Genomic DNA, 22,197 nt, shown 5'->3' on the forward strand with positions numbered 1-22,197 from the left:
GAATCAATACAATGTCTTTTCTAAAATTACATAAGACCTGGGAGCCCAATAGACTCCATGCATGGGCTTCCTTCAGGAAAAGTAACGAGATCAAATAGGAGAAATCATAAACATTTTTCATTCCACTTTACAGCAATGATGCGGTGATATTGGTGAAATTTCCAAAAGGCACATTTATTTCCGTATCGCATTTGCTTTGCCTTTGGTCTATCAGCTCAGATTATTCTCCAGCAAGATCCAAAAATTTAGGAATAAAAACCTTCCAATGACTCAATACTTTGTGATTTCTCCCGTACAGATTCTGCTCGCATGAATTTCGAAGCATTAGAAAAGCCATGAGCGTGAACAATCCAACCCTTTGTGGGGACTTAAAGGGAAGCGTTTGGGGAACCCTCCGAAATTTCTGGCGAGACTCATTTGGCATAAATTAAGTCCGCTCGCGATCATCATTGCGAGAGAGGAAGAATCATTACCCCATATATTCAGGACCAACCCTTAGCTCCCCTAGTTCGCTCACCATCTGGCCAACGCAGCGGTCCATTCAATGCCGAGTTACCTTGCAAATTATCGCGCTTAAAAAGAAATTTCCTCGGCAAAGTGAGAAAAAGATTTCGCTCGGCTCGGAGGGAGTGGGAGGGCTCTGGAGTGAGAGGGGAGAGTGAGAGAAGTAGTCGGAGATTACGAAGGGGAATGAAAAAAAATCAGGCCCAAGAGGAAGGGAGGCGAGAGTGGCTGGGTAGGGTGTTGGGTCTCAGCGAAGAAGTCTCACCTCACCCTCCTTTGCTTCCCCTTTTTTTCCATAAGGATCGCATGGTAGGCGAAGGAAAGGAGCTTTGGGGTTCAGGGAGGGGCGGTGAAGAGGTGGTTGGGTTGTTGAAGGTGGATCGAGAAAGAGAGAGCGAGAGAGTTGATCCGGGAAACGCAGAAATGTACAGTGGAGGAAGAGGGCCTTCCGGAAGGAGTGCGGGGAGGCCCAAAAAGAATAGTGGCCCGAACTTTTTTTGTGGGAAATGGATATTCGTCGGTCTGTATTACGGTCGGTCTTTTGGAATTCCCTTAAGAAAGATTAACCATCGCGATGTATATAGACCGGAATAAAAAAATAATTCGCATTAACATGTGTTATTAAAAACCTATACTGTGGGAATGTAGAAAGTATTCTTTGCTCTGGAACAAAATGCTCCTACGTCAGGTCCAGCATACATTGAGGAGGCGTCAATTTGGTTTGAAAAAGAAGTTTTCTGTCAACGGTAAATAAATATTAGCATGATATTTTACTGCAGAAAAGTACCAAATAATCAGTGATTTAATAAAGATAAAACAGCACCCTCTACATTTGATATTAAATACTCATATGATTGTCACCATACTTCATAACAGTGGATTCAATTTAACTATAGTCTCAATATTAAGAATGTGTTTACACGTATTATATATGAAACCTCACGTGTGATTTTTTTTCTTAATACATTTATTTACAAAGAGAAATCTTTCAAAATATAAATGGATCCAAAAGAAAAGAAGAATAATGGGCCACATTTTTCATGCCTAAATATTTGGGAAAACCAAGAAAATCAGCTGAATAACTTGCTTAAAACCATAATTCCTTAGAAAATGATATTGTCATTTCAACCACATTTTTAAGCAAATTAACTGTCGGTGTTAATGCACATGACTTCGGCATCTGGTAATCACTTAGTTATTTATGCCCAAGAATTACCACAATGTCCTCCTTGAATAACATTCAGTTCATTCAGAAAAATATATTTTATAATTTACGCTAACAAACTATTCCCAATGTTGCGAAACATTCAAAAGCTCACGGCTGCCGACCGTTCAACCCACTTTAAAATCATCACCACACCGACGTTGGCTGGAACTAAAGCCTTCCATTTCGACAGCCAAATGTACCGAGAGGTCAGCATGAGAAGATAGAGATTAAGGAGTTGGGTAAGGCCAAGGGAAGATTTTGCAAAAAGAGAGTTGGGGGAGAGCAAGAGGGAAGCAGGGAGATAGCGGAGTGGGACGCGGAGAAGAAAGAGACGCTGTGAGCCGAGAGCTCGTGGGGAAAAGGTGGGGTCGCGAGGGTTGGCGGAAGGCAAGGAGAGAGGGAGGGGAGAAAGAGTTGGGTTAATCCCAGTGGCTCCACCATCCTAACGAGTTGGGCGTGGGGGCCGGACGAGAAAGAACGGACTTGCGATGGACTAGGACGGGGAGGTGAGCGGTAGGTTCAGTAGATAGCAACGTCGTGTGAGGGAGAGTGGTGTATGATTAAAAAAAAGGAAAGGTTTGCTGGAAAGGAGTCTGAAAAAGGGAATGGGGGGGGTGAAGAGGAGAGGAATGGCGGGGGAGTGATAAGGGACGGCGAGAGTGATGGCCAGGAGGAGTCCCGAGAATGAAAAAAATAGCGGGCGTTGTTAGAGGAAAATGGTGAAGGGTCGAGCTGCAGCTCAGGAGAGGTTGCTACAAAGAGAGTCTAGGCGAAGGAGTGGAATTAAGGGAACGGAGGGCGGGAGATCGGAGAGGATTTTCAGAGTTCGGACAGAGAAGAGTGAAAGGGAGATTCCGGGATGATGAGATGCCCGATGGTGAATGTATTATAAAGAATAGCCAAGTATTCCCTTCTCTGTGCCCATGTTTTATGCCCGTCTCAATTCCATCTTGTGAGAACTTCTTGGGTGTAAGCAGTCCTTCAAACTTAAACGCACACACTATTTAATGCATAGTAATCTATAGCAACACTTAAGGAGACTGGAGCAATAATGTGTGACGAATAACAATTACGAAATTCAATTTTCCGGGGTGTTCGTAGACATCTAATTCCTCATTGAATTTACGACACTTTCGAGGAAGATTTATTTGCAACTATTTTCACAGTAGAAAAATTAAGAACAAAAATGACTTCAAGTTTAATTTTTAAGAAAGATATTAATACTTGCTTGAGAAAAAACGTAATAAATGTACCATGTGCCTGAGGGTATTAGCTGAGAGGAATTCACTGAAAATTTAGAGTGAGCAAAATTGTTAAAAGGACGCCTGAGTTTTAGGATCGCCATCGATTTTTGGAACGTGACAAATTATTCCTTCAAATTACCCAAACCTATTTAAATTGGATGGCAAGACTAATTTTAGCTAAAATGATCAAAAGGATAAAAATTTATGCTTATGATTGTTTTTATCCCATTGAGTCTCTGCAACGAAGAATCACCATCACTTATTACTTCAGCACTTTATGAAGCGTATGCGAAAAGAAAAAAGCTAAAAATATGTTGCTTAAAGTAAGAGCGGTGAAAACTATATGCTAAGCATAAGGTATAGGAGTGTGGAAATTAGGAAACCGAAACTTCTTGTACCCTGAATGGCATTCAATAAGAAAGGTGAAGAAATTTGTGTCCACATTAGAAATTTCAGTAACCCTATAAATAGGCGGTAAATAAAAGTATTTTTTTGGTAGAACCAAAGCAAAAATTGGAACTTGGAAAGGATACAAACGGAAACATGCAAATTGTAATTTATGAAGCAACGGGTTTTCCAAAGAGTAAATTTTAGAATTTGACATGGTATATTAAGCAAAAGAAGCTCCTTGAATTGACGCGTACACACCAAGACTCCCGGGTATTTTGCAAAATGGCATTTCCAACGATGTACGCCAAAGATTATTTCGTGAAATATATGTATATCTAGTGTAACCTTTTCTTTCAAACAAATGGAATCGTTTAATTCGATACATTTTGCGTCTGCCGTTTCCGACTTTTTTTGCGTCAGTATTAGATACCATGATAAAGGATCAATGTCAATTATTATTATCATATAACTATACGCATTATTTCCCTTTGAGCAAAATTACGGTCTTACCAGCACCTTCATCATGAATAAAGTTGCTCTAACCAGGTTAGAGGTAAAAGGACGCTTCGTCTTCCTTGGGATAAGCCTTAACTTCTATTGAAGAATAATAATTTGTGAACGAGCATTCACAAGACGGCAACTTCCAAGTCGAAAATAAGTCTCCTTATGGTTAAAGATGACGGCTTCATGGATCGCGACGAGACGGAGATCACGGGTCGCGTGCGTATCGAACGGTTTATGGGTGTGGAGTAAAGATGGGTGAAGAGCAATGCGGTTTTGCTTTTGAAAGCCAAACCATGCAGGGAAGAAATGGAACAACTTATTTCTCGTGGTTTGTTGGAACAATGAAAATAGGAAGGGTCCTTGCTAATGGCAAATAACTAACGTTTTCCACTATAATCTCCCAAATATACTCAAGACTAAGTGAGAACCGTTTGCCTTTTGCCTATCCTCTACTCTTCCAGTCAAATATCAATCAACGGTAGGTAACGCCCTCACCATGAAAACAAATATATTTTGTTTGACATCGAACTCATGAGAAAGAAAAATTCTTTGAATGAGAATAAACATTTTGATTAGACTTTATGGAAATGTTTCTCGTCTAGCTCCCGGGATGTAGGAAACCAATGAATCAAAAGTAATTTCATTGTCTCTTATGAATTCCGTACACTCAAAACGAGATCAAATATTATGTGTTCAAAAGGAACTCACTTCAAGAATAGGTGGAATTATTCTTCTTTTGTGAAATTGATGTTTTACACAAAAGTAGCACAATTTATCTAAATCTACAAGTTAATAAAATTTCACCAATAATATATATTTGAGAAACGACCAGCATTGTCAATAAAAGAGGTTTTAAAAAAGTTCACTGCTCAAAAGTTATAAGAATAACCTAGAAAACAAATTCTGTAGGTATGGGTTGAGGATTTTTAGCAGAAATACGGCTGAATCAAACGTTAAAACTAGCAGGATAAAAATTTGAGCTAGTAGAACTGTTAACCTATTGTGGAGGTGCAGTCTACCTAAGATACAACGAGGAAAGTAGAAGGAACATCAGAAGAAGAATTGCGTATAGAGAATGATTAGGGAACTCCCTCTTCCTTTCATAAGGAGAAGAAAGTTGATGACGGGGACATTTAGTAGGGATGTAAAAAAAAAGATTGGTGAAAACTTTGATATGGGGAGCGGTATTGTATGGCGCTGAAAATTGATCATTGAGGCTGGATGAGAAGCATGGATAGGAGGTTTTTGAAATGAGAGCATTGAACGGATAGGAAGAAGTAAAATAGACAGAAGGGGAAAAAACTAAGAAGTACTATAAGTATGGTGGAGACAGTATGAATTTATACGGTATTGTAGAATAATTATATTCAACGTGGGATACCAGGGTGTTTCTTATAAACGAGGCTAAGAAATACAATGGTGCTAAGTTTGTGTCCATCCCAAAACTACCATAAGCGGTGGACTGCCAAATATTAATAGCATTTTGGTTAATAAAAAACGAGGTTTTAATTAAAAGTTATTTGTTATCCAAATGGAAAGTTTTATTGCCCTCACGAATTTAAAATAACCAACAGTTTCTACACCATCAGTAACTGATAAAATTGATTTAATTTGCTGTAAAATATACGTGTTACAAGTTCAAAATAAACTATTTTAAGTATTCGCGTTCCCCTTTGATGGATATTTCCTCCTTGCATGCTGATAATGAAAAGCACGAAGATGGTTCTAAAATAAATATTTCACATTTCAAGTTTATACCACTTATTTATATTTTCTTGATATTTTCTATAATTTAGGTGATTAGGCGAAGGGGAGATATACATTGGGCTTGTATATTTAGGTGAATATTCAACCAATTAATGGCTTAGAATATTTTTCAATGGCCTGAGTTACTATTTTGTCGTGAAGATTCAAGAATCATTTACTTTCTTCATCCGATTGCAGATAATGGTGCAGCAGCCAAAGCGAAATATCTCATTAGTGACGAACGATTAATTGCCACTTATAAAATATCTTCTTAAGTATTAAACAACTGTCAGAATGACTCATTTTCGAACCAAATCTTATTGACTTTTTAGGATTGATAAAAAACAACAACAATTAAATGTTTGTAATTTATATAATTTAATGCTTAAAATATACTCCGTAATGCATATCAAACGTACATTTTAATTTTTGAATGTTAGAATGAAAAATAAAGTTAATAATAAAATGCCATAACTCGTCTTTTAAGCATGTTTTAAAAATTCTTTTCCTTATAATGTCAAAATAAAAACAACTATTACGTGATTTCAGCGCGTACCCGCCCATATGCCGTTTTCTGCGTACAAAGAGTTATCATTAGAAACCCTAAATGCGTAACCAAATTACCCCATCGACTGTGCTCATATTTCCCTGACTTTGTTCCATCAGATTCAGAACCAATGCTTGCCTTGTGAACGCTACCCCTTCAGTGTAAGCCTATTCACACAAAACCAGCTCGGTTAATGATTGATTACGGGGCACAGATTGGTGCATACACATCAAAACCTTGTGTACACAGTTGGACGGATTACACGGGCGAAACAAATTCTCCCACCGAGTGTTGAGACCAAAGTACTTTGCTCGTTCGGACATAGAGAGAGGAGCCCTGTTGAGCGGTAAACACAAAAGGTCATGCGTATAAGCCGTAAGGGGGATGTGTGGAGTGGAGTGGGTGTAGGGCGCTTGGGAGAGGGGTGGGGGGAGTGGATAGGCATGGGGGGAAAGGGATCATGGAATGGTTACGGTGGATGTTTAACAAGACCTTCGAGGGTCGCTCAAAACCCGACACTGAATACTTCTCTGGCAAAGGCGCATTGGTTCGTTACTTCTACCATTCTAAATTTTTCATAACCATTCATTACTCAAATGGAAATGCAGAAACGGGCGAGCATATGTATTTATTTTTAAGGAAAACAGAGCAAACGGCATATTACTCAAATGGCGTCCGGATGTCAGCACGTTAGATTTAGACACCACCTAGTAAATAGTTAAAATTTTGACCTAGTATGTTTATCACAAAATGGATCAAAGCACACATATCATCCTCATCCTCTTAATTCAAATTTGAATGGCTCTGAACGGGGGACAATGATTCCATAGCGTCTAAAATACGTTTGATAATATTTTCAATAAATATTTTTCAATAATAATTGAAGTAAGCCCAATTCCAGAGAAATATTAGATTTTTTTAGGGAGGGAGTAGATATTCAAATTCTTTGGCTTAATCTCTTAACTCAAAAAACTTTTCTCTTGGTCGTATCTTTTGGTGAACCAACAATCATTAACTTCTTTAGTATGGCTAAGCGAGGGTTGAAGACTTTATTAGACTCATCTTTTAACAACGCGTCTTACCGACACCTTTCATTAGCACTCATTCTCATCCTTATTCTTGCAAATTTACTCAATCCCTCCCAGTATTTTTCTGGGAGATAATGATACAGCGAATTTTAATCTTCCCGTACTATTGGATATGACATTCTTTCATGTTGCATATGTTATATAAAGAAACATTATAATAAACAGCTATCTAATTAGATTAAGGTTATATGATGACTCGTATACAAAGATATCTCTAATTTAACACATTACAACAGTGAAAATATTATAAAAACAATGACAAAGACGTAGACATCATTTGAATTTCAAGTCCTGCAGCGAAAGAAGCACCAGCGATGGACTAGCTCATTAATTCAGAAGACCAAAAGTACTTAACGCCAGACATTTCAAGGGGCCACAATTAGCTCCCGTGAATTGTTGATACACAAACTTCTAAAATATTCACGTAAGCTATCATTCATTCATACGGTTTCCTATCCTTAAACGCATTCCCTTGGTTTACTACCCGCCGAAACTTTTGTAGCCATAAACTTACAACACACTAAACTAACCTGGCCTGCGCAAAAGGCACGGCAAGCTCGCTTTTACTCAGCCCTGCGCTCCCTACAGTGAATTTCAACACCTTTATTTTCGGTTAGATAATTTACTTATTTAAGCAAATGTAGAGAATATGTAATCCCGTCCCACGTGGTTGTTCGACGTAACTCATTGCTATGTGCTGGAATAAATAAGGTAAATTTTAACATTTCCCCGAGCGAGGTATAGCTATCCCGTCATTGTCCCTCTCGGTGGAATATCATAACAACGGACACTCATGAGAGAGCATGATTGACCTAGGAATGGCGGGTCCGTGTATGCTTTTGGGGCACGCTCTTCGCCTTGAACAACACGGAACGTGATTCTATGTACATGGGCCCCAATGGATTGAAAGGGGGGGAGATGGAGAGAGGGATAGAAAGGGTTTAGGGGGAGGGGAAATTAGTGATACGTGTTGAAGGGGGAACAGGGAGTGAGAGGGGGAGAGAAAAAGGGGAAATTAGTAGTAGTAGTGACAAGAGGGCACAGATACATACTACAGAAATGATCCTGTGAAGTATGATCTTATTGAGAGGAATGAGGTAGGGAGGTAGAGAAGGAGAGAGAGAGAGAGGTGTAAATTAGGAATGTGGTGGGGGGTGTGAATTTACTGGTGAGGGGTGTAGGGGAGTAGGGTTAGGGAGACGGAGTGGGGAGGGAGGAGGTTAAAAACTGAGTAGAGTCGGCATCTGGTTCGAGATTCGCGCTGAAAGGTTTGGCTTTTGAACTGAATAACGGAGCGTAGTGTGACTGGGGATGCGGGTTTGGGAAACGGGCTGCATTCGGGTCGTTGATTAAAGGCTCCGAGGCTTCCATACTTTGTGGCGGTTCCCTGTGTGTGCGCGCGGGCGGTATGGTTCCCTCTTTTCTGTATGCATATGTATTTTTTATTTCCTTCTGCACCTTGTTTGTTTTATGCCCATGGATAGAAATAGGAAAGGGGAGAGGGGTTTGGTAATGAATTCTGTGAAAAAAATGCATTTAAACAACGAGCGATTCAAAAGTGACGGCAAAATACTCGAACGGCTAATCTTTCGTTCTCTCTTTTTTTCACCGTCCTCCTGCAATCGTGTTTACGGTATTTCAGAAGCGCAGTTTTTATTGGTAAAATATTTTCATTTTAATAATTGTAGTAAATTTTCAAAAACGTGAATTTGGATGACCAACATTATAAAATGGGAGATGCTATCGTATATAGGAATTTAGATAGCGGAATTTTGTATCTAAAAACGGCAACATAGAAGTCTTTTTGGCATATATGACTCCTAGTACCTGTGGTTTTCTTAAAATTGCTATTTTTAAATTGCAATAGGCTAAGTTAGAGTGGATATTATGTGAACGTTATTCAAATGATGTTCGTTTGATACTGGGTAAGTAATATTTGGACTAGGAGAAATAATTTTTATGCAGTAGCATAGTAAAAAGATTTCTTACCAATTGAAAACGCAAATTTATTCGCTAAAAATTCGTGCTTAGCCCTAAAACTTAGATTAATATGAATACAACTTTGTTTCAAATTAGCTGCTACAGTTTAGACGTAAAAATCGATGGTTGGAGTTTTAAAATAACAAATAAATGTGATATTTATCTCATTACAAAAAAAAGATTTACCCAATCTTGGTGATTTTAGAAGTATGTGCCTTATTTTTCTGGAAAGCGCAGAAAGCAGGGAGATAAGAACTGGCGCGAATTACCCTAGTCTTTAGAATTACGTATCAGGCGTAATCCATCCTCGTACATCAAACCAAGCTGAAGGTTGGTCCGTGCAAAGATGGGAATCACATTTTATATTAGTATACTACTAGTATTACTGAACGAAAATGGCCAAATTATAGGGATTAAAGAAAAAAATTACTTCAGGCAAAGAAGGTTTAACTAGGAGGAGGGAATTGACGACAGAGACATTGAGTAAGAACTCGTATTTAGAAAAGGCTTGTTAAAACTTTGATATTAAAAGTAGCCATATACGGCGCGGAAGCATGGTCATTGAAGCAGGATGATAAGCGCAGATGAGCTTCTTTTTAAATGTGGATGTAGAGAAGGATGAAGAAGGTTGAGTGGACAGGAAGGAAAACAAATGAAGAAATGCTGGGTGTGGTGGGGGATGAGAGAGAGTTACTGGAGGAAATCCTAAGGAGAAAGGAAAAATAGATGCATGCATATTGATTGGCAATGGGATGTTGAAGACTGATCAAGGGGAGAATGTTAGGCAAACGAGGAAAGGGAAGGAACAGGATAGGGATGTTGGACGGGATGAAGGGAGGAAGAAAGTACTCAGAGCTGAAGAGGGACCTGATGTAGAGTAGGATGTTGTGTTTCGCTAGGGGTAACAAATTATTTAATTAGTAATAATGTTCATCCAAAAACCTACCTTAACCGGTAGATTACCTAATAATAATATATTTAAGACAAAAATTTTGCAAATCAAGGTAATTTTATAAAAAAATGTAAACGTTTCTCTCTTTATCTGCAAAATTTATTTTCATTTCACAATGATCCTCATGAGGGTGGCAGAATAAATATCTCTGGGTACACCGAAAAATGAACGATTACATGGTATTTTTTTACAAATAAAACCTTATCCAAAAGTAAATGGAAATCAAACGCTACTTTCTTTCCTCATTTCATATGTGAAATTCAGGGGGTGAAAATTCTATGGGGTGAAAATTGTAGCAATAGAATAATATTTGATCATAACCAAGGCAACGAAAAAACCCAGTTTGTTACCTCCTTTTCCCCTTCTTCAAAACAAATTATTCCATGTCATTTAATTCCTAGAGTAGACTTTCGGAGCTGTTTGAGTCCTTGTTTATGGCAATAAGAGGCAATGGTAAATCGCATTAATGTCGTGCTTGACTAGGAGAAAACACATGCTAGGAAAATTTAATGGGGTGTTAAAAAAGCCAGGATTTTTAAAACGTAACTCTTAGAGGATATACGGATGAAAAACTGAAATAAGAGTATGATTTATGGTTAGTTACACTTTGCATAAATTTTTGTTACAGGACTGCTAGATTATAAAATCAATGAAACAAATATTTTCAAGAATTACGAAACTTACAGAAAATATTCTCTCAATTCAACCCCTGGATACGATAGAGTTAAACATGTCAGACTCTTATTAAATAATCTATAATTGGAGTTTCTATAAATTCAAAATCACAGCATAATTTTTAACTTTATAACAGACAAACACTCTTGAGTAAGAGAAAAGCTAAGTAGACTTCACAAAATGTTATCTAATCCACTTGTTCTGCAAACATTCGACATTGCTCAACGAAAGTAGTGGTAAAAATAAATTATTTGAAATATAAAATAGTTTTCTGCTAATTATCGTGAGTTTTCAAAAATTAGAGACTAAAACCACCAAATTAGTTACACTCTCAAAAACAGACCGATTTTATTAATGCACCTAATTTATAACGGAAGATGGAAGACAGCAATTAATCATAGATTTCGTTTTTTCCCTCGCAAGACTCACATTTATACGTGTAGCACCAAGAATAGGAGCAAAAACATAAAATTTACTGAGGAATTCGGTAGGTGGGGGAAACATGAGTGAAGATAGTGACTATAGTAGGAAGCTCTTATCTCTGATCTCTTGCAATGGATTTTATGTACTTATAATTTGGAATAAAACATTCACTAAAGTAACTCATTTTATTCCACAGAAAATGAAAGGGGTAAAAATAAAAAATAAAATATTAGCCAACATGCAGAAAAATGGCATTTAAGTTGGGGATAACGTTGGATATTCGCAAGCATCTTTTACCAAAAACGTCTTCTATGCACGCTATCATATTATTCTGAGTTATAAGCCTCTGGTATTTCAAAATCAGTTACACCTTGAAAATTTAACGCAGAAACAATCATTTCCCTCTATTGAATTTAAAAAAATGACAGTCTCTGATGTACCCATTCGGTGATCAACCTTTAAAATAATTCTTTTCGTCAGTTTGGCATTATTAAAGGGAGAGTGTCAAAAGATCAACCAAATAAATGATTCCTTCAAATTATTCATCCTATCACAATTACCTACAACCACAATTTGGTGGTATTCAGCAAAAGCATATCGTTTATTTGAGGAGACGAATATCTTTATGATTAAATATAAAGATTCAGATTCACGTTTAAAAATTTGTGCCATGGATCATATTATAAATTCCAGGTTGTCAATTTTTAATGTTCAAATCTTCGTCCATAATCGTACATATTTCCTATGAAATGGTAAACTATGGATAGAAAAAAAACACTAGACCCTGGTATTTAAAACTAAAGATTATGTTTCAAAAATCCAAATAGTTATAATGTTCTCACATGCCCACAAGAGCCTCTCTTTAAAAATTGCCAATTTATTTAAGGGAACGGCCAAAATGTATACTGTCTCAAAAGGTTGTTTTTAGGGCAAAATGCAAAGCACTTCGATAACACAATCGAATTTGATGAACGGATAGTATACAATTTTAAACAATGTGTGCATTTTTTTAGTGTCACAATTTTTAAAATAGGATGTTGGAAACTGTGAAAAGGGGAACATGCTGGGGATATTAGAAAGGGGAAGAAATAGAATAGATATGTTTGATGCATTGATGGACTGATAGGAGTATGCCGAATTTCAGAGGGAATTACTCTAGTGACCGATTGCATGTTGTGTTTTTTGTTTGGAGAAGTAAGTAAATGCATTTTTTTCATCATATAGAATTGCAAAATTTAAAACATACCCTATCCGGCAGAATACCAATTGTTAAAAAAATGATGTTAAAAACACTAGAGTTCACCCTCCTCCAATGATGTAGACAATATGGCTTCAGAAATACATCAGATGGAAGTATTATACCACATCTTGAAAGCTAAACGTCGGGCCTCAAGTATAATACGATCTTATATTAAATTATGCATAAACACACTATTGGACGAAAACTTTGACATACTATTCACAATATTTTACAAAAACGAAAAAAAGAAGCCTTCAATGAATAAACAGTCTAGAGACAAAACTTAAAATGAAATGCAAAACTTTTTTTGGAAATTTATTATTCCCGTCTTAAGAATGTTTACTCGGCAATAAACTTTGGTTACGTACTTTTTTAATTAAATATGGATTAATTTGAACATCAATTAAAATTTCTTGTTCCCAACCCACAGTTTTTCTCATTACCTCATTTCCGTCATTGTCATCATCAAAAATGAAAGCTTTACCGTTTTAAGTGACAGATTCCCCAGGTATTTGCATGAACACAATCCCACCTGCTCAAGTACTCTATATAAATATCAACGTTCAGGAATGACATTTTCCACTAACACATCGCACATACGATACTAAGCCATATTAAATAAAAACAAATCCCTATACTTTCCCCTGAGCCTTTTAGTAAAGGGTTCCTTCAATTGCTTGGGTCGCACAAATACATCCCGGAAAATATACTAAATTTATAAAAATCATGCGTACACATCCACTCACCTACATTTTTATGAAAATATCAACATATACCTTAGCACAAGTATATATGTGCAAAACTCTGTCTCGTGACCAAAACAGTATATTATATGCACTACGTACTTTTCAACATAAATCGTAACTTCAGCTATTTGCCCACTTCTACTTTGCGCTCTTTAGTCTCCTGCCATCAATTTTTCCGGCTTTATTTTCACCAATCCGATACTCAGGGTATGGATCCAGCAGCGACGCCTTTATTGCACAAGGTCGTTCACCATTCCGGACCCGATCTTTTATTTTCTCAGAAGTCTCTCCGCCTGATTTAATTTTTTCCCTATTTTCCCTTCCTCCCTCTCGCCAACCCTCACTATTTCCCTACGGCTTCACTTCTCAACATTCACCCCTTCCACCCGCTTTTCACCCCTCCAGGACATTGCCAATCAGGCTCTCACACCCTCTCACTCCACCATTCTGGCGCTGGCTTTCCAATTTTTTTTCCCTTCTCTGCCCCATCACCCTCCCATACATTATTTAAACGAGCTCGCATCCCCGTCCCTCCCACTGCCCTAACATCCTCGCCTGCTCTAATCAACAAAACCCTCTACTTTCACCCTCATATGCTCTTTTCATCCCCCTTGGGCCAGAGCTCACCTAACTGTGTGGATCCCTGCACTTGCCCTCATTGCCCCCGTTGAAGTATGATATTTTGCCACTTTGAATACCTAATTCCCAATTATGTACTGCAATGCAATATAAACTATATAATGTGTATATAATTCAGGTTACTATTTGTAGCGCATATAATTATACACAGCACTTCAAAATTAAACTCGCTCCATACACCTATTGAGATGAAATCCTACTATGACGCATCGAAACAATCCCAAGCACAAACTCCATTTGGAAATGATAGGAAGCGTAAATAATCAATTATTGAAAGAGCTAAATTTCGTTACATACCAATGCAATAATTTCAGAGTGTAAAAATCATTCGCCTTGACCGGGATTCGAAACCAGATACCTCGATATCCGACCGAGTGCTTTAGCCAGTTAAGCTACCGATGTGACCATCGCGATGGTTTGCAGGTCAAAAAGTAGAAGAATACAATGTTCGTTCTTCAATATCATATTATTGTTGCTAATCTACCGATTAAGATTCAATGGTTTTGCATGATCACAAGCTACCAAACATAAATACGAGGATATTTTTTCAAATTTTAATAGATTTATTCTGGTTAGTCCTATTCTAAGAGGGGATAATTTTCGCATTTCTACGATTTAGTTAACAATATACATTTATCATTTAGAAACTTTCCCTTGTAAGAATATATGTCTGCATGACAGGCTGAATAAGTTGAATGTTTACCGTTACTGCCACCATTCCAAATGAACCCTCGAAATGTTTGAAAAGACGATTGGTTTAAACAAATAAAACGACAGCTTAGTGCCACTCCCTCGTGAGATGTTTTTTTTATTTTAATCTCCCCTCTTCCTTTCCAGCCAAACTGGTAGCAGAAGCAACGGGTGTCTTCCTATTGCCGACCCTTGTGCCTCGAAACCCAGCTCCTCATCATGTGGTGTGGACATTGGTGTTCTCCTCCGTGCCCTCGCCGCGTCGACTGCCGTCTCTCCCGCTAGCCGATTCCGCCTTTCTCACCACTCACCCCTGACATTTTATCACGCCAACGCACGCCCCAAAAACCGAGTCCCCCGTGAGCCGCGCCTCAGACCCCTCTCCCCACCAACCTTTATCGTCCCCACCAACCAAATTGCTACCCACCGAAAAAGCTATCCAGCTCCCTCAACCCACTCACACCGCAGCCCTCACGGACGATGTTCCTCCGCCAACTTAGCATTCTCACCAGAGAGACATTTTTTAACAACCCCGAATTTAGCTCACCTTCTCGTCTGCCGTGAGCACTGCCCACTTTCATTCCATGATCCCCTTCCCTCGCTCCCAGCGTCCACCCCTTGCTCGCCCATTCATAGATAAGTCGGACTGAATAATGCTTTGCGGCCAACCTCGTCCATCAGGTCGGCATTTATTTTTGTCATTTTCCACCTTCGTCAGTATGTAGCATCGAATACCAACCTCGCTCTCTCGGTTCCGTCACGAGGTCATCGGAAGGTAAGCTCATTTTAAGGTGAGTTCAGGCACGCTTCGAGTGGATGAAGCTCGAGGGGATAAAAATTCTGTCTGGATTTACAGTAACGCAACCACATCCTCACGACAGGGGCCGAATTTTCCCACTCAACGCAAATACTAAGCCGTGCGAGTCTTTTTTCCAAGGCCGAGTTCCTCTTAGCTTCAAGGGTAGAATGATCTCGAGAGACCCAATTGTTTGCAATTATGACAACGGTCGTCAATAATTGGTTATGATTTATCATAAAATAAATTTGGTGTTCCACATCATTCTCAATGATTTATGTTACAGTATTCCATCAAACGGAACTTAACTATTCAACGTGACTCAAACTGTAAACTCAGATATCATACGAAATAAATATCTGATGAAACATCTTTCAATTACAGCTTAATTAAAGTAATAATAATTAAACAAAACTAACAATAAAATTAGAGCTATGTTTGCCAACTTTTCATTGCAGATCGTGTGCTATGGAGGTACCATTTCAGTTATACTAATTATATTTATATTAACGTGTAGAAAATTGTAATGCTATCGTTTTTTTAAATAATCTAAGCATTGAAAAAATTTGTAACTATTAGTATTTTTATATTTATTTTCCTACCCTATTTCCAATTTGAGAAAGATACTTATCAGAGATAACTATAGCATTTCTATTCCTTTGTTTGGCTAGAAATAAAAATTCTGAATAAAGTTTTATAAACCTAAGGAGTAGGTCTTACCATAACCATTCCTCAAATTCTGCAAATGACGATGAGAAAGCTTTTTAAATAATTTTTGTCACCAACCGAGGGTCTATGGTCGCGGGAATTTGTTCACCTCTAGGCTCTGTAATGATATCATTCTATATGATTCGCCAATTTCATCAAACGGAAATACTCAAGAAGCACCGACAGGATTCCTTCCACTAATCCCCAACAGAATAAGAGATCTTCCCCGAAGATAATCGCGGTTCGCGCGTGAAAACTCTGGAAGAAGAGTAACCACTGGAAACGCGTAAAGCCCCAACTCAAGACACACCTACGGGCTCTTTTACCATCGAGGCCGATGCAAATTCCAATCTCATCCCTCGCCCAGAAACTTCCCACTCATTTCGCACTAGGCCGCCATTTCTCGCGCGCCTTGGAAAAAGTAATGATTCCCCGCCGCGCGTGAACGTGACGAATTCTCCCACACACGGAAGGGACGCAGCGGAGAGGAATAGTGGGAGGATTCGGTGGAGAGACATGGAGAGGGAGAGAAAAATAAGAATAAAACAAAATGATTCCCCTCTCGCCACCGTGATCTCACCCCATAGACACCATTTGACTCAAAAGACCCCCACCCAAATCTACCCAACGAATCCCACCCCTACCCCACATCCTCCTAAACGTCCCTCCCTACGTCCCTCCCCTAACCCCGTGAAAAATCCCCATTCGCCGCTCGCCTAAACCCCCTCTCCCCCCCTTACCCATCCAAACACCAGCCCCAAGGCTGCGTGTTTCGCATGACCTCTTTCCTTCTCACTGTTTCACTATTCCGTCTCTTCCTCTTCACTGTCATTTTCTTCTTGCCTCCCCCACATATTCTCCTCCGTCCTGGGTCCAACATTCTCATCTCCCTAACCCTTCTCAACTTTCCTTTTTTCCTCATCTCGTTTTTGGGTCATCCCAGGCCCTCTTTTTCTCCTCCCTCTCATTTTTTTTAACACACGTACACACACTCACACTCTCTTTCTCCCTCCTCCCTGGCAAACCCATGCGAACGCACAAGTCCGCGCTTGCTCGCTCCATCACCGCCTCTACACGTTTCCTCCCATTCTTCCGCCCCCGCTCGCCCAGCCTCCTCATGCACCACCCACATTTCCTTCCCGCCCACCCCTCCCTACCTTTCCCCTCCATCCCCCCGCGTCTCCCCCGCGACCTCTCCGCACTCCTCCCATGCCCGCCAATCCATTCCATCCCGCCGCCATCTTATTTCATTTTTTTCCCTCTCCTCCCGAATACATTTTCATCCTCACTCTTTCAATTGCTTTCTCTTTCACCGAGTTTGTGCGCGTTTACCCCCGCCCCTCCCCTTCTCCATCACCATCCCTTTTCCACCATCCCGCCTCGTTCTCCTTTCCACTTACACGTTCCCGCTCTGTTTTTCATGTCCCCGTGTACATTCCTCCCTTCCCCTCCCTCTCATCCCCCCCCTCTCCACCCCGATGGCTTTCTGTGCCAATTGTTCCTTTTATTTCTCCTCTCTCGCGACGACGACGAAAAAAAATGATAACATTCCAAGCTCGACGTGCGAGTTTCCCCATGGCAGCCTAAAATAATGGAGCGGTGCATTTATTCAATGCACTGAGAATCACGGGTCGTTCAATTCACAAGAAGAACGCTAAATATCGTGAAGTTGCCAGCGTTACCTATTCAGATGTAATATCGCTCATGTTTCACAATGATGGCCAATATCTAATTCGGATGAGTCATGCGGGGTTCACTTTGGGAGCTTCAGCAACGCATACTGCAGAAGGTTTCAACAAAACTGTGCGAAGTCAAAATCACCGACTCTGCGTAAATACGCAAATTGTTAGGGTGGGATTTAGTATCAGAGGGTGTCTACTCATCGGTGATTACTAAGGAACAATTTGGTAGCACATTAAGCGTTTGGCTGCCGATCGGGAAGTCCCGGGTTTAATCCCCGGGTGATGTCGTTGGACTACTTTACCCCGAATGTTTGACTTGAAAGTTTGCTAACCGGTGTTTCTTGTAAAGCATAATAATTGGGAATTGAACTCCGTAATATGAGTGCGTGATATTTTGCGCACTTAAAAGTGGTGATCGTATGGTGATCGTGAAACATTACTTCTTCGGTTCAAAATCAAACCTTTGTAAGACTGCAGGGGAGATATAACGGCTTCCACGATAAAAAATTCATTTAACCTGCATGGGAGCCTTTACACTTAATTAGCCAACTGAAACTTACGTATTGTCTCTATTTGCTATGGTTGGAATATTCAATGTTCAAACTCGGTCATTATTTATAGAAATAAGTTTTGTAGCTGACATTCCCTTCATTCAGTGTTGAGATTAGGGTAAAATCAAGCACATGTCTCTGGACACAACGAAACCCACGGCGGAAGATAATGCGGCGTGGCAGCTTATTTAGAATCTCAAAGCCTAACTAAGTGAAAAATATTCACCTTATCAAGATTAACTTTGTTTTGTGTTTCTGCAAAGCTAAAGATAGAGTGATGTTGTGCTATACATCCCATGCACAAATGAATCGATTCAACTTTAGGGCTTTAACGATTGGAAGTCAGTTTTAAATTCCTATGTCATGGAGGCACATTGCAAAGTCTTTAAGAAAAATTACGCATTGGATTAAACTTGAACATTTGCATCTGTACTGATTCAAGCATTATTCCCAGCAAAAAATAACGAGAAAATGTCGCAATTTCTCAATACAGATGCATAAGCCTTGATAACTTTCTCCATCAAGGTAAAAATCGTAACAGATAAGCTCCCACTACCTTTTCAATCAGCACTGATAGCCGGAATAATGCCAGTGACTCCATCCCAAGCATTTTTAAATTATCGAAATATATTAAACGGAAACACGTGAATGATACTTACTTTTGATAAAACTTTATAACCTTCTCCGATCCAATGGCATGCTCAATTTACAGAAATATTGCTTTCAATGGCACTACTAACATATAAATCTTCTCATAAAAATATTTTATGGTCGTTCAGCGATAATCGACTACTTTTTTACAACCGTACAAATTAGCAGGAACATTCCTCTTCTGACATCACTTCACAATGTGATCACACAAACTTTCCGTTTCAAACGCTGTTTAATTGGCATCATCCCATCATCTGACGGCCTTTTGCCATCAAATCTACTTTTTCACACCGCAGACGATTTTTCCTATATCATACGAGAATGTCTTTATTCCTTTCAATTTCCCTTCATTGAATTTAAAAGGTGGGGAGGAAATACTTTCCATGCCTCACTTCCTCTGACATCCCATGTAACCCAATTGAATGCATTCGATAAAAACTCTACTCCTTGTCATAACACTTTCTCCTCGGTCGCTGTCGCTCTCGACTCCGCAAGCACGTACATGTTATCTTGAATGGCCACAATGCTTTCCATTCATTCCTTTCTTCCTTGTTCCATATTTTTTCATTTTAATCACATTTCTAATTTTATTATCCACTCCAAATCCTCATCATATTCAACAATCATCCACCATCACTCAATCCAATTATCCAGAGATCAAATACTTCCTCTTCCGTTTCTGGTAGTTGAATATTTGAAATACCACATATATTGACTTTACATATCCACATGATCTGCTGGCACGAACCCTAATGCACAAATTCACGTATTTCAACAGGGATTGTGCAGTAAAAGGCCAACAGTTTCCAAAATAGGAATCCGAAAATTTAATTCACAATTGAATACACGAGGCTACGACACATAGATGTATTAAAGGGAAAAAATCATTTTTACCAAAAGTAATTAGCTGAGGCACATTTAAGAAACTATGGCATTTCCAATGAGTTTCAGTGAGTCAAATAAAACAAAATTTGCAGCATTTATAAAAATTTACCCTGCACAATTTTTCGTTATATTTTCTCCCTTATTCATGGGTACTAATGACAGTTGACTTAATGAATAAAATCTGCAACCTGAGTTCAAATTTCATGCCAAGAAGGCCATTCGTCAAAAATGATTCTCAGCCAACGCATGCATCCCATCTCTCCGTTCATTCCACTTATCTATCATTGAATTGCTCGCATTCCACCATTTTCATCTCGTCAGCCCTCTTTATCTTACATTTCTGCCCTGCACTCCTCATCCCCTCTCCATTCCCCCGCCACCCCCTTATGGTCCAACCCTCTCCTTTTTTTTCCTCCGGTGCTATTCCGGAGGGAACTTTTTTCTCTCTCTCCTCCCTTCACTTTTCCATTCTCTTCCCCACCGCTCATCCTCCACGCTCTGCCGCCCCTCGAAACTCCTCTCTCCTTGCTCCCGAAATTTTTTTTCGCCCTCTTTCCCAACATCCCCAAACCTTAAACCCCCGTACACCCTGCGGAGGGCTCCCACCCATTCTCATTCCATCTCTCTCTCTCTCTCTCTCTCTCTCTCTCTCTCTCTCTCCCGTCACTCCTCAACTCCCCCATCTCATTAGCAATGTCCCGTCGGCCTCCATCTTGTTTCCTGATTCCCATCCCTTCCATCTGTTTTCTATCTATTATCTCCCATCTTTCTTCCCCGACCACCGCTTTTTTCCCTCCTGCTTTCTTGAGCCGGGAGTTAGGTGTTTTTCGATCCATGGGGATTAGTCGAGGATTTTGGTGGGCATTACTATGTTTGTCACGTCTATGCTCCTGAGTAATTTGATTTCTGACCGTTGAAATAATCGATTAAGACTAAAATTATACCAAAAGTTACACAATATTTATATAATGATCAGAACTTTTGCCATCGGTTAATGACTTTTTTCTCTTTGCAGGCGTCGGATTTCAAAAAAAAAAGTTCCGATCAGAACATACTGTTAGTTTTTTACCAAAAAATGATCATGAACACAATATTACATGAAAAAATTAAACCTATTCCTTTAACAACTGGAACTTTTTTCATAGATAACGTTTGACATTTATTATGATAGCTCACTGTATTTAAGTCCACCAATTGAATAAATTGCTCACAACTGCAAAATATCTCGCTAGCCGCAGCGAGAGCGTTTAGCGTGGTGTGGTATTCGAACACATGCATCTTATGCATAAATATTTACGTATGCGTTATAAAATTATATTTTGCACATAACAAAAGTTGAAACACATTTTGACACACAATCGTACATAAATGTAACAATGGAGGTGTTCGAGTAAAGGTTTTTCATTTCACTTTTAGAGTTTAGAAAGTAGGAGTGACTACGTCTGATTTTGTAATTATTAAGTACTGCTCGAAGGAAGAACGGAAACCTGAATCTATTAGGATTAATGCCTATCTATCTTAATTAATCCTGGTGGTCCAATCTGCCAGGAGCACAGTCTACGCGCTCACGAACAAAGAGTCGATCGTGCTTTATCCGTTGGAATAATTTAGTCTACGTCATTAACGTGTGGTCCTTGATTCAAAACTGCAATACACCCTTAATATTTGTTTTCAGGCACCCAGAATGCCATTATTCTTATAAAAAAGGCACATTCTGTTTCATTAAGTTACGCGACCTTAAGTGCAATAATTTAATTAGTTTGACGATCAAAATTTTTCAGTTGTTTTCTCAGGTGATAATTTACCTCAGAATCATGGGAAAACAATGGTCTAATCACGAACCCTAATTGGATATTGGTAATATTACGCAGAAAAAAATTAAAAGCTGTTAATTACTCTTCGGTGAGACGCAATTCGAGGATGAATCGCTCCAATAAACACCTTCGCCCATTCCCGCATGTTTATCGCCTATATTTCTCAATCCCAAATAATAGCATGGTTGTATACCGAAGGTCTTTTTGCCCGACGATTTCTTAATGGCGAAGCTCAACTTTTTCCGAACATTAATCTATCTATAGGTTGGCTATTAAAACCCACTGTGACGTGGAACGGGTGTTCTGACCTTTTTATTATCCCCACCACCCTCACCTTCCTCCCACACATCCACCACTCTTTTTCCGCCCACCAAGGCTCTCTCATTTTAAAATTGCTCTCCCGCGAGATCCTCGGGTTCCATCAAGCCCCGTGCCCCGTTCCCTGTCCGGTCCCAGCCGCTTAATTTCACCATCAGTGTGAGACCTGGTATCACTCTCCCCATCCCCCGTTGTTGCCACCTCTGCTCTATTCCCG

General features: G+C 39.3%; 1 long non-coding RNA gene and 1 pseudogene across 1 annotated transcript in view; both read right to left on the minus strand.

The window, feature by feature from the left end:
* LOC139686196 (uncharacterized) overlaps positions 1-22,197 on the minus strand; it is a 331,111-nt gene that overhangs the window by 115,662 nt on the left and 193,252 nt on the right. The window lies entirely within an intron of this gene.
* On the minus strand, positions 8,273-8,311 carry LOC139686197 (small nucleolar RNA U3; annotated as a pseudogene).

This window comes from Hetaerina americana, unplaced genomic scaffold, assembly GCF_022747635.1.
Source record: "Hetaerina americana unplaced genomic scaffold, ioHetAmer1.1.p SCAF_132, whole genome shotgun sequence".
In the NCBI taxonomy this organism is placed as follows: domain Eukaryota; kingdom Metazoa; phylum Arthropoda; class Insecta; order Odonata; family Calopterygidae; genus Hetaerina; species Hetaerina americana.